The 13,676-nt window shown below is 49.3% G+C and overlaps 1 long non-coding RNA gene across 1 annotated transcript in view; it reads left to right on the plus strand.

The window, feature by feature from the left end:
• Positions 1 to 1,490: 1,490 nt before the first annotated feature.
• The window catches only part of LOC144274758 (uncharacterized), a 30,952-nt gene continuing 18,766 nt past the window's right edge, over positions 1,491 to 13,676 (plus strand). The window contains exon 1 of the long non-coding RNA XR_013347950.1: positions 1,491 to 1,645. This is a non-coding gene — a long non-coding RNA (uncharacterized LOC144274758). The remainder of the gene's footprint in view (positions 1,646 to 13,676) is intronic.

Raw genomic sequence — 13,676 nt, forward strand, 5'->3', positions numbered from 1 at the left:
GGACCCCTGCTTTCTCCTTAGCTCAGCCCCTCTCTCTCTGACCCAGGCAATTCTGGCTCACACAGAGGATGGGACCCCCCTGGCCTCCTGACTCCCTGAGTAACCTGCCCGCCCTGTCAATCAGGCTGACCTGGCGCATTGGCCTCTCCCCATTGTTCCTGGGGACTGGCAGTCTCAGGGTCCTGATTTCCCATTGACCCTTCCCCTTCCTTTTGGTACTGGGAGCTAGCTAACCCAGACACCCCCACTGAGTTTTAGGAAGTGGACAACAGTTGCCTTACATCAGGGAGACTTGTACCCCCAAAGGGAGCAATGTACCCCCAACTTCCTTAAACTGATGTGGCTCTCAGCCACTGTTGTAAAAGCAGGAGGGTTTATCAGCTGTCTGGAACACAGCGTAGAGAGTCCTTGGTTCGAACTGAGAGTTCCGGCATGGTCCATCCGCGTCAACCGAGAGCCCTTTGACCCCTTTGTTGTCCCAGTTCAGGAGAGCGTCCCCGATTCCAGTGGCCCCACACTGAACAACCCCCAACGTGGCTCCTCTTCAGCCCTTTCTTTTTGTTCCTGGGCAAACCTTGTCCCCTGGCCTTCATCCTCAGCCCTTTGTTCTCCAGCTGGTCCCATCCCACTGGCTTCCTGCAGAGGATGGGCCATCCATGATCGTTAGTTGCTGGGTGCCAAATGTCTGGGCAATTGGAGTGGCCATTGTCTTCTGGGGGTCTCCATGGGCAAGGGGCCCTGGGGCCCCAGGGCCCAGGCATCTAGGCGTCGGCCACGTCTGTATCTCTGGGTCTCTACAAAGGATAAACAACCTTTTCCCACCACCTACTTAACCATGCAGCACATAGGGGAAACTGAGGCACACAGTATTCATACAAAATAGTACAGAAAATTCCCACTCTGTCACAGTTCCAACCCTCCCCCAGTCTGTGCCCGGGGCAGAGAGGCCCTTCTTTGCCCCTTCTCCCCCCGTCCCACCAGTCTCTGCCCCTGCTCGCCCAAGGATTGCAGTGGCTCTCAACTTTTCCATACTACTGTACCCCTTTCAGGAGTCTGATTTACAGACCCCAAGTTACACCTCACTTAAAAACCATTCGATTACAAAGCCGGACATAAAAATACAAAAGTGTCACACAGCCACTATTATGCAAAAATTGCTGACTCTCTCCTTTTTACCATATAATTATAAAAGAAATCAGCTGGAAATGTACATGTCGGTGTATACTCCATAGAGCAAGATGAAGACGTCACTGTCTGGAATGTTGGTTTGCACTGACGTCACCAGTGCTTTCAGGCAGCCCCTTGTAAAACTAGGCCAATAGCGAGACGAGCAGAGGCGGATGAGGGTTTCCTGGGGCCGTGGGCCAGAGCAAGTGGACCCTCCTCCCCCTCCGGGGCTCCCGCCCCTTGTCCAATCAGAAGCAATATGCTAATAAGGCGTATGATCTTCCCCCTGCTGTGTAGTTTCATTCTCCTGGGGGCTGGCTTTTTCGGGCGCTTTCCCTTGCAAGAGCCATGGGGGAAGACATGATGTGTGTGAAGGGGGGAGTTGGGGTTCCCCCCTTCAGCTAATGCACAGAGAGGGGGAGATGGAGCAGGGACCTGCCTTGCAAAGGCTGCTGCAGCCATGGAGTCCCTGGAGGAGGTAAGCTGTGATCTTCCTCCAGAGCAGTGCCCTGGGAACCTGACTCCCACCCCCGCTCTGCAATGGAGGGACTGGGGTTAGGGTGGAGACGGGGGTTTATTCTGAAGATCCCAGTGTCATCACAGCCCTGTGATTATTGTTACAGCCCCCACAGGCAGGCTGCAGGGCCCCGCAGTGTCTGTGGATGACATATGATTTGTACTGCAGCCGCTGTTGAATTGTGTGTCCATTCTTCAGCCACAAACTGAGATCGAATATTTTTGTTTCCCCCAAAGTGAGGTGTTGGGTTAAGGGGAGATTGGGGGCGGGGGGGTTTCCAGGAAATGAACAGTAGCTTTTAGACGTGCCAGAAAACCCAGTAAAAAACCCAGAATTGCTCCCAAGTCGGCGAGACGTCCTGCCTTTCAGAAAGGGCTCCTGTTCTCTGGGAAATCCTCCCTTCGGGGGACAAATCAACCCCGTGTGCAGACGTCACTTCTCCCTTCCCGAGGAGCCTGGCCCAGAGCGCGGCGTGCATCGCTTGGCCTCCTGCCCCGGCCACTCCAACCTCTGGGGTCCCATGCTCGTGGCTGGGGGCGGGGGTGTTACGGCAGCTGCGGGGGGGCAGGCTCCTGGGGGACAGGATAGCTGGGGTCTTTGCAGGAGCCTTCGCGAGAGAAGCTCACCCCTGAGCAACCCGACAGCTGTGCTCGCCCCTCGGGGGCTGCGAGCAGGAGCCGCAAACAGGCCGTGTGGCCGAGGAGCTCTCTGGGTGAAGGGCAGACGGTGTCTGACCCTGCATTGGCCTGGCTGGGGCGGGCGGGCTCGCTCTGCTCGTAACTACAGCGGGAGAACAAAGTTCCGCCACCAGGGTGATGTTTAAGTTGAGGGGGGGGGCGGGGGGAGAGACACCTTTAAATCTGCTTGAATGCTCTGGGTGCCGTTGTCACCCCCAGCGCCCCTGTCTTCTTTCACTTCATCTCTCCCAGGTGGTGGGTGCAAGACCCAGGCTGTGGCTGCCTTTGTCTGTACCCCGATGGCCGGGTTCCTCTCCCTTCTCAGGGGCAGGGGTGTTGTGGCCGGGCTGGTCCCAGAATGTGAGAGAGACAAGGCGGGGAGCTGATAGCTTTTCTTGGACCAACTTCTGGTGGTGAAAGGTACAAACTCTGGAGCGCCACAGAGCTCTTCTTTGGGTTTCCTCTGATGTCCTCCCCCAGCCCTGAAGACGAGCTCTATGGAGCTCCGAGTTTGTATCTTCCACCAGTGGAAGTTAGTCCAGGAACAGGAATTACCCGGCTGGTCTCTCTCTTGCCTTGTTGCCGTCCTACTCTTTCTCTCCACCCGTTTCACATCTGATGTTCAGGCTGGGAGCTCTTTGTGGCAGAGATTGTCTTACTATCTGTGCGCAGCATCCCCAGACCAACCCCTAACCCGATCCAGGACAGGAACCTCTCAGCTCTACCCTATTTCTTTCCACTGCAGTCCTGCCTCAGGGATGGAAGCCCCATTGTGCCAGATGCCATAAAAAACATATCACAAAAAGACAATCCTTTCCCCACGGAGTGTGCAGGCGAAGCACAATAAGTAATTCTCAGCCGCTTGTGCAGAGGAGCAGCCGTGACCTCTAGTGGGAAGAGGAATTTCCATTGCTCGAGCACAGACAATCATAACAATAGTGTAATAAAGAATACAACTGCTCGAGAGGTTGGATCCCAAAGTGCTTTACCAACCACACCGTACTTATGGGACTCCTTTCCCCCCACTACTGACATGCAGCCACCTCTGGGGTGAAACTCCACAACTGTTCAGCAGCACACAACACGGGCAGACGATGTCTTAGGGGAATGGATGAAGCAGAATCCACTCACCTATTGGAATTTCAAAGGGCATTTGAGGGAGGCAAATTGTAGTCCCCCGAACTGTCATTTGAACCGACTCAGGTCTCCCCCATTAAAGAGGAGCCATAGGATTTGTAACGACCATAATGGGACCTTGCTTTTAACTCCCAGCTGAATCCTGACACCAGCAGAGGTAACAGCACCCCCAGCGGCCAGGTTGAGTCTCTGAATCATAGAATCATGGAATATCAGGGTTGGAAGGGACCTCAGGAGGTCATCTAGTCCAACCCCCTGCTCAAGCAGGACCAATCCCCAACTAAATCATCACAGCCAGGGCTTTGTCAAGCCTGACTTTAAAATCTTCTGAGGAAGGAGATTCTACCACCTCCCTAGGTACATTTGAATGCACCAAGCCAGAGATTCCTCCCAGCCAGTGATTCCTACATCGAGCCCAGAACTTGTGACTGAGTTAGAGCAGATCATTCGTAAGAGAGCAACTCCGTGTAAAGACTTTGAATGAATTCTCTCCTCTCCGGCCTCCCAGCACCTTGCTTTCCTGACCTACAGCGTGCCCGGCTGTTTGAGTGCTGACCCTGAGAAAAGCCCTCACTAGTACATTGGGCCTGAAGGCTTTTTACTAGGGCTGGCAAGCGATTAAAAAAAATAATTGCGCTTAATCGCACTGTTAAACAAAAAGAGACTATCATTTATTTAAATATTTTTGGATGGTTTCTACATTTTCAAATATATTGATTTCAATTACAACAGAATACAAAGTGTACGGTGCTCACTTTATATTTTTGGTTACAAATATTTGCACTGTAAAAAACAAAAGAAAGAGAATATTTCAATTCACCTAATACAAGTACTGGAGTGCAATCTCTTTATCATGAAGGTTGAACTTACAAATGTAGCATTATGTACAAAAAATAACTGCATTCAAAAATAAAACAATGTAAAACTTTCAAGCCTACAAGTCCACTCAGTCCTACTTCAGCCAATCGCTCAGACAAACAAGTTTGGTTACATTTTGCAGGAGATAATGTTGCCCACTTCTTATTTACAATATGACCTGAAAGTGGGAACAGACATTTGCATGGCACTGTTGTAGCCGGCATCACAAGATATTTATGTGCCAGATGCGCTAAAGATTCATATGTCACTCCATGCTTAAACCACCATTCCAGAGGCCATGCGTCCATGCTGATGACGGGTTCTGCTCGATAACGATCCATGGCAGAGCGGACTGAGGCATGTTCATTTTCATCATCTGAATCAGATGCCACCAGCAGAAGGTTGATTTTCTTTTTTGGTGGTTTGGGTTCTGTAGTTTCCGTATCAGAGTGTTGCTCTTTGAAGACATCTGACAGCATGCTCCACGCCTGTTAGCCGACGGCCAAGGATGTTTGGTGTGGTGCCAGCTATGCCCGTTTATACCATCCGTGACTTTAACCGCTAGGACGCACTGTCCCTTCGCGGCGGGCAGCCCGGGCTAGGCTGACGGATGCCCCAAGGTCCTAACCACCCGTGACTTTAACTGCTAGAGCTCAGAGCTCCTTCGCAGCGGGCAGTCAATACTGACTGAGAGGTGCCCCAATGGCAGCACTAAGAGCCTCTCCACACCCGTGACTTTAACTGCTAGAGCTCAGAGCTCCTTCGCAGCGGGCAGCCAGGATTGACTGACAGGTGCCCCAAGAGTTTGCCCCGTGGAGGCAGCACTACTCAACGCTAGGCTCTTCGTACTCTCACCTAATGGCCAGGCTTTAGAGCCAAAACGGCTGAGGTTCTTTAATTGTGTTGGCTGCTTTACAATAAACCAGAGAAAACAAGACAGGCTTATGCATAAATGGTTACCAAAATTTATTAAGCTAGATTCTAATCATATGGTTACAAAATTACTAGTGCCTACTTATTTAAATGTAGAGATGTTACACACACAAACAAGTTACAAAACTGAAGCCACAATCCCAAAGAAAGAAAACAAAGTATAGAGCTCTATTTCAAAATATGTGTACACTAAAGATAGGAGATCAGGTGTGGGTGCTTCTTACCCTCCTTGCATCTCTCAATTCCAGCGGTGCCAAGCCAGGATCGGTCACTCAATTCCGCGGAAAGACGAATAAGGGACAAGGCTTAGGGACCCTCTTAGCTGCAGAAGCCTTGGGAGGCTGTCACTTATCTGACCAGCAGATAGATAGTGAAAAGCACTCAAAAATCATGGTGCTGTAGGTCCCCTACTTATACCTCTGTACTCCTTTATTCTCTTTCTCCTTTCTTATGCCAAATTGAGGCTGGTCTGTCTGGGTGACGCCAGCTTTCGCAAGAGTAGTTTACACTTGCAAGGGAGAGAAACAATAAGTGTCGACTACTGGACATTTCTTTTATCAGGGTAAATATTTTCCCACCTAGGATGTTGGTGTGTGTGCATCACGCTATTTAGTAGGGGCTAAGAGCCATGTCTGTCACAGGGCCTCTGCCTGCTGTGAGCTTAATCGTTGTATCTGTTCCCAGAGGCACATTGTAGCAGCACACCTGTGCTTTTCACAGCTTCAAAGGCTGTGCTGGAATATATGTTAAGTGCCCTGTTCCGGCTTCCTCCTGTGTTTCCAGCAATGCTGGTCGGGGGGGGGGGGGCGCTGTCTGTCTGTCTACATTCCAGCCCCTGATGCTCCACACTACATCCCAGATTGCAAGGTGGCAGTGATGCCAGCACCTCTTGCCCTCCTTGGGGAAATCTCGAAATACCCAACAACCAAATTAGAGGATGAGGGTTCGCGGAATTGGTTAGGATCCCTTTTTAGCTCTAGGTATCTGATTTGTGTGGAGGAAAGAGCAGTTTGAATCAAACGCTTCATAATACATAAAGTTACACAAAAAACAATTACAATAATTAAAATGGTTAAAACAATATTCACAACCGAATGTAAAAACGGGGAGAGGGAAAATCCCAAGTGTTGAGCTAACCATTGCATCCATGAGGTTTGTCCATTCTCAGCCACTGCATGTAAAATTTTAACTGCACCTTTAATAGCAAGAGGTACAAATTCAATTCCCAGTCCATTGGTTGAATCTAGCAAGGTGCACATCCAGCAATTTGTAGCACCAGCAGCTGAGGCGATGGTTTGGATTGCTCCCCGAAGAGGATGTTCTGGTATTGCCAAGGTGACTGGAGCCAACAAAAGGATCATGAGGGCTCGCAGGAACATATCTCTGGTGGGTCGTGTTCTAGCTAAAAAAACTTATTTTAACACTAAAAGCAAAAATTACACCTGCTATTATAAGTAATGACAAATATATCAACAGTCCATAGTAGTCTCTAGTGATCAAACAGGTCTGCTGCATGGTCCATTTTGCTGACAGGTTAGCTGGCAGGTTGCTCGGAACCATGGGACCATTCCTGCAATAAATCACATGGTCAGCCGGTCTTGGATGCGATCCAAGCCTCTGTAATGGTTATTAGCCTTTTATCAGCATTTAAGGCACTCCATACACCTTTCTCTTTATAGGCGTGCAAAACACAGGTAAAGGTTCCCAGGGCTGGGTGTTTAATCACAACAGTATCTCCGGGAGCATACTTGGAACTGTGCAGTGGTGTTCTGGCAGGGGAGATAGCTTTCCCTGTAGGGAAGAATCCCCTGCTGATTGGACTTCCTGTAGGAGTCTGTCTGTTGTTTAATCTCTGCACCACTTCGTCCAGTCTGTCTCCCCATGTGCCATCAGTAGGCTTCAAGTGATTCTTTAGCAACCCATTCCAGCGCTCGACCATGCCATTAGATTGAGGTCGATATGGAAGGTGGAAGGTCCATTGGACTCCATGGTTAAGGGTCCATTCCCTTACAAGTTTATTCTTAAAATGCGAACCATTATCTGATTGGATTTCTTGAGGCATTGGGACAATTGCTGTTAAGCGGTTTAGTCCCATAACTGTGGACAACCCTGTTGCCAATCGGGTTGGATATGCAAAACCAATCCCTGAAACAATTTCTACCCCAGTCAAGATGTATTTCCACCTCAGTCAAGATGTATTTCCACCTCTGCCTTGTAGTGGGCAGTGGTCCGACATAGTCCACCTGCCAGGTTGCCCATAGTGTTTTTCCATCTCTTAGCCTGGCAAACCTTTGTCCTTCTGCTATATGTTTTCTAGTCTCAGCACAAATAGTGCAGGCTTGCACCAGGTCTCTAGCCTGTCTGTGGGTGATAGGCCACCCCCTGATATGTGCTTGCCACACTAACTCATCACTTCCTGTGTGTCCTAAATTATCATGTAACCATGAATATAAGCGTTCCCATTCTGCTTGTGTGGTAAAGAGCTGGGCAGCTGCATCGGCTAAATTGTTTAACTGTGCAGCTGGGGTATTATTCCTCTGATGAGCTGAGACATGTCCTATAGACAGGGGTTGTTGCAGGGCATGCTGATATAACCACTTCCAGTATTCCAGTCCCCAGACTGGTTTACCTCCTATTTCCCAGTGGTTATTTTTCCAGTTAGCGATCCACTGAGTGGCACCTGCCCATACCGCATAGGAGTCCGTATATACTGCGGTGGCTCCTGCTTCACAGGCCAGTTTAATTGCAGCCAATTCTGCAAGTTGTGCTGACCCATCAATTTCAGCAGGTAGGGGTGCTGCAGAGGTGTCTGCAGGCACTGCTGCAGCTTTTCCCTTCCATTTTCCTTTAACCAGCCTGGCACTGCCATCAGTGAACCACACTCCCTCAGGCTTAGAAGGATCAAATGGGTCAGCATCCTTAATGGGAGACTGCTGTGGAGGTAGGCGGTATTCATCAGGCATTCCTACTTTCCACAGGGATTCCTGAATCATAGTGGGGTTTTGTGCAGTGTCTGCACTCCCTACCCTGTGGTGTATGTAAAGTGCCCATCTTTGGATAGTCATCTTTTGTGCTACACCAGGTGGTAACTCTTTCCCTTCCAATATAGGTTTAATGATTGGAAGAGGAGTGTGAATTGTGATGTCCTTATCCTGAGTTAATTCCTCAAGGCTGTGTAAGCTGCCAGAAGCACCTTCTCATAAGGCGTGTAGTTAGCCTGTGACCCTTGCCATGACTTGGAACCAAACTGAATTGGTCGTCTGGGAGCAGTGTCACTTTCTTGCCAGAGAGCATAAGACATTCCAGTGGCTCCCACAGTTAGGTACAAATGGAATGGGGCTTCAGGATGTATGGGACCCAGAGCCTGATAGGTGTGTATCTCCCCTATCAGTTGCCTGAGGGCTTCCTCATGGGCAGGAGCCCATTCCCAGGCAGCACTTTTCTTTAACAAATTGTACAATGGTCTGGCTATAATGGCAAAGCCAGGTACATGTTTTCTCCAAAACCCCAGGGTTCCCAAAATCTGTCTCAATTGATCTTTACTTTCAGGGGAAGGTGCCTGATTTAGCTCTTGCACAGTGTCATTAGGCACAGACCTCCTACCTCCCATCCATACAGTACCTAAGAATTTTATCTCTTGGGAGGGACCTTGGCATTTCTCAGCTGGTAACTCTAAATTAAGGGCTTCTAGTGCTCCTTTGATTTGATTCATAGCCTCCTGTACCTCTTCTGAGGTTTTCCCACCTATTAAGATGTCATCAATGTATTGCACAGTTTGTACATTGGGTGGCAATATAAGGTCATCTAGGACCTTTGCCAGTGCCCCATGGCAAATAGTGGGTGAGTGTTTAAACCCTTGTGGCATTCGGGTAAAAGTGTATTGTACACCTTTCCAAGTAAAAGCAAATCTTTCCTGGTCAGCTGGTTGCAAAGGGACCATGAAGAACATGTCCTTTACATCTAATACTGCTAGCCAGGGTTTATCCCAGGTTTGTATGGTGTTTACAATATCTGTTATGCTAGGGACTGCTGCAGTTAATGGTCCAGTGTTACTGTTTAGCTTCCTATAGTCTATAGTGAGTCTCCATTTGCCATTTGGTTTCTTGATGGGCCACACAGGAGAATTAAAGCGAGAGTGGGTACGAATTAAAATTCCTCGCTGTTCCAAATCTTTGATCAGGTCAGTAACAGGGCTTATGGCCTCAGCTGGAACATTATACTGCTTTATGTTTGTTACTGTTGAGGGCGGGAGAGCAGGCGCGCTGCTAAGTAAGTTTACAGAATAGTGGGGAGGGCTTTCCTCTTCCAGGTGGGTGGCATGAGGAACAGAACTGACTCCAAAAGCCCATCTTTCCCCATTAATCCTTCCCTTCTTTCCTCTTAAAACGTCCATGCCCAGTATGTTGGCATTGCCCAAAATCACCTCATATTTTCGGGGCTGATGGTGGGGTTGCAAGGGGATATCCAGTTTTATCTTAACTAATGGGTAAGTTATGGTACTGCCATTTACTCCTGTAACAAGTACCTGCTTTCCGCCAGTAGGTGGCGAGCCCTGAAAACTTTCTCGTTTAATCATGGACCTTTGAGCCCCTGTGTCCATTAAGAAAGGAATAATGTGTTTGTCATTTACAGTTACATGTATCCGGGGGTCTTTTGCTGTTGCTTTCTCCTCTTTGGATTTAAGCTGGTTTATTAGGAGAGGAGACTGACCCCCGCAAGCTAGTTTCCCTGCTCTGGTAACTCTTGCAGTTGCTGCAGCAATGGAGTATACCGGGTGTCTGCAGGTGGGGAAAGAGGAGAGAGCTGCAGAGGTGCACTGGGGGTAGCATTAGTTGTCTCCCAGTCAGCTCTTTTAAAGGTGGTGAATAATTTTAGCCGCTCTGTGGGCAGTCCATTTATCACATCTCTGGGATAACCTAAAGCCAGACATTGTCTCCACAACTTGGCTCTAAGCTCCTTTTCCTCTTGGGTTGGCTCTCGCTTGTTTTTATGTCCTTTAGATGGTGCCCCCTTGTTTCCCTGAAGGGAACGCATCTTAGCTTTGCCTGTCAGTGCTCTGATGTCTCCGAATTCTCTAAAGTATGACACCAGAAGGTTTAGCAGTGCCCGAAAGGTACTGTTATGTGCTGCAGCTTCTGATCTAAGGGACAGTGCCATAGCCCTGTGGTTACTTGGAACTCCCTTAAGCAGGGGTCTGAGATCATCTACATCTACCTGACCCTCCCATGGGCTTTCATAGGCTAACTCTTGAGGGTTTTGGCCAAGCATGCTAATAACAGCCACAGTTAATAGAGCTGTTTTTACCTCATCTGTGTTGGTCCAGTGCATTACTGTGGGTTCATCTCGGTCTGCTGGGTAAATTCCTCTTGCCCATCGACAAGCCAGAGACCAAAGTGTTTTAGGGGTGTTCCCCTCTGAATGTTCCAGGAATATTCCTGCACCTAAGTTAAGGCGCTCAGTTTCTTGGGCTGTCAGGCGTATATATCCACCCCCAGTGTCCCAGAGGCGGACCAGCCACTCTATTATACCTTCCTCAGGCTTTTTAGCAAAATCTCCCTGGATTGTTTTTAACTCCATGGGAGTATATTGGCGGGTGGTAATTTTGGTAAAGTGTGTTGGAGCTTTACTCCCTTTTCCCTTTTTACCTCCCTTCTTTGTTTTTGAAGAGGTGGATGGATAATTGTCATCCCCTTCTTCATCCAGCTCTGCCCCACTCAAATTTTCCTCGTGTTCTTCTGATTTGTGATGTGTGATAGCTGGTCTTAATTTTACAGAGGGACCTTCCTCCTCAGAGGAGGGGGACTCATCTGCTGAATCCCAAATGTCTCCATCCCATTCCTCAGGGTCTAGCCAGAGAGCAGTCTCAACTTTAGCCCGGTTGATTCTGCGTGTTTTAGTCTCCAGCTTTTCCCTTCGTTCTATCCCTTCTTTCTCAATTAGGGGAAGTAATCTTTTCAGAAGATGTTCCATATCCCTATTCAGTGTTCTTACTCTGGTATCTAAATTCTGGCATTCCTTGCGCAGTGTGTCCCTTTCCTGTTGTAGCCTATTAAATTCTATTGCCAGACTATGATAATCCTTACAGGCAGCTTGCCAAATGTTAGTAAGCAGCCATATACAAGCACCTTTTCCTTTCCCTTTCTTCATCTTGCAGGCAGTTCTCCAGTTACAGAAATGCTGCCAGATCTCTGCTGGTTTTCCCCAATATTTCTCCAGCAGTTCTTTGCTCCACAGAGGATTTCCCCATCCCTCTTGGGTCAAACTTTTCTCTAGCTCAGGGAATTCTGTGGTGTTTATCATGACTGGTTTCATTGTGTTACTGTAGTGCAGCCTATATCACAATCCTGTTCGTGACACCAATTTCTGTTAGCCGACGGCCAAGGATGTTTGGTGAGGTGCCAGCTATGCCCGTTTATACCATCCATGACTTTAACCGCTAGGACGCACTGTCCCTTCGCGGCGGGCAGCCCGGGCTAGGCTGACGGATGCCCCAAGGTCCTAACCACCCGTGACTTTAACTGCTAGAGCTCAGAGCTCCTTCGCAGCGGGCAGTCAATACTGACTGAGAGGTGCCCCAATGGCAGCACTAAGAGCCTCTCCACACCCGTGACTTTAACTGCTAGAGCTCAGAGCTCCTTCGCAGCGGGCAGCCAGGATTGACTGACAGGTGCCCCAAGAGTTTGCCCCGTGGAGGCGGCACAACTCAACGCTAGGCTCTTCGTACTCTCACCTAATGGCCAGGCTTTAGAGCCAAAACGGCTGAGGTTCTTTAATTGTGTTGGCTGCTTTACAGTAAACCAGAGAAAACAAGTCAGGCTTATGCACAAATGGTTACCAAAATTTATTAAGCTAGATTCTAATCATATGGTTACAAAATTGCTAGTGCCTACTTATTTAAATGTAGAGATGTTACACACACAAACAAGTTACAAAACTGAAGCCACAATCCCAAAGAAAGAAAACAAAGTATAGAGCTCTATTTCAAAATATGTGTACACTAAAGATAGGAGATCAGGTGTGGGTGCTTCTTACCCTCCTTGCATCTCTCGATTCCAGCGGTGCCAAGCCAGGATCGGTCACTCAATTCCGCGGAAAGACGAATAAGGGACAAGGCTTAGGGACCCTCTTAGCTGCAGAAGCCTTGGGAGGCTGTCACTTATCTGACCAGCAGATAGATAGTGAAAAGCACTCAAAAATCATGGTGCTGTAGGTCCCCTACTTATACCTCTGTGCTCCTTTATTCTCTTTCTCCTTTCTTATGCCAAATTGAGGCTGGTCTGTCTGGTTGACGCCAGCTTTCGCAAGAGTAGTTTACACTTGCAAGGGAGAGAAACAATAAGTGTCGACTACTGGACATTTCTTTTATCAGGGTAAATATTTTCCCACCTAGGATGTTGGTGTGTGTGCATCACGCTATTTAGTAGGGGCTAAGAGCCATGTCTGTCACAGGGCCTCTGCCTACTGTGAGCTTAATCGTTGTATCTGCTCCCAGAGGCACATTGTAGCAGCACACCTGTGCTTTCACAGCTTCAAAGGCTGTGCTGGAATATATGTTAAGTGCCCTGTTCCGGCTTCCTCCTGTGTTTCCAGCAATGCTGGTCTGAAGGGGGGGGCGGGGGGCTGGCTGTCTGGCTACAGGATGGCACAGTTCACAGCGACGTCCCCCAGGTGCACTGCGATGGCTTTCACCAGGCGGTTCTGGATGGCGTTGTGGTGCAGCTGCTAGGCTCTGGAGTGGGGCTTGCAGCTGCACAGGACATGGGGCAGGGTCTTGTTGGAGTAGCCACACTTCCTGCAATGCTTGTCTCGGTTCCTGTGGTGGATGGCTCCGTTGAGTGGGACGCAGTTGAGCCGGGCATGGTGGATGAACCGCCGGTCAGTGAAATGGGTGAAGCCACCCCCGGTGAGGAAGTAGTTGGTGGTGTCCCATTTGCTGGTCAGCTCAAAGGCTTTACCCTGGTCCAGTTTACGCTTCAGGGTTTCCACATACAGTGAGTGGATGGCTGTCCCTTGGGGTGATGATGGTGTTGTCATCAGACCTCATCTGCAGCACCAGGACTCCCAGCTCCTGGCGCTCCTCGCACCACTCTGAGTGGCAGCCGATGCGCTTCCCCAGGTGACACGTGGCGTTGCAAGCGTGGGACCACAGTGAAGCAATGTCGCACCCATCCCGTCCAAATTCGCCATCCAGGGAGCCATTCAGGAAGGTGACAATGTCTTGGTTGGAGGGGGCTCTGCTGATCTGCTTCTTTGTCACGTCACGGAGGGCGTTCACTGCAATGTTCCTTACTGTGGAGTCGGGACACGTCAGCAGGTGGAAGGTGTGGGTGATCATCGGAACGTCGCACAGGTCACCCTTAAGTGGGACGTTGGCACCTCCATGCCTG

Source organism: Eretmochelys imbricata, chromosome 14, assembly GCF_965152235.1.
Source record: "Eretmochelys imbricata isolate rEreImb1 chromosome 14, rEreImb1.hap1, whole genome shotgun sequence".
NCBI classification, from domain to species: domain Eukaryota; kingdom Metazoa; phylum Chordata; order Testudines; family Cheloniidae; genus Eretmochelys; species Eretmochelys imbricata.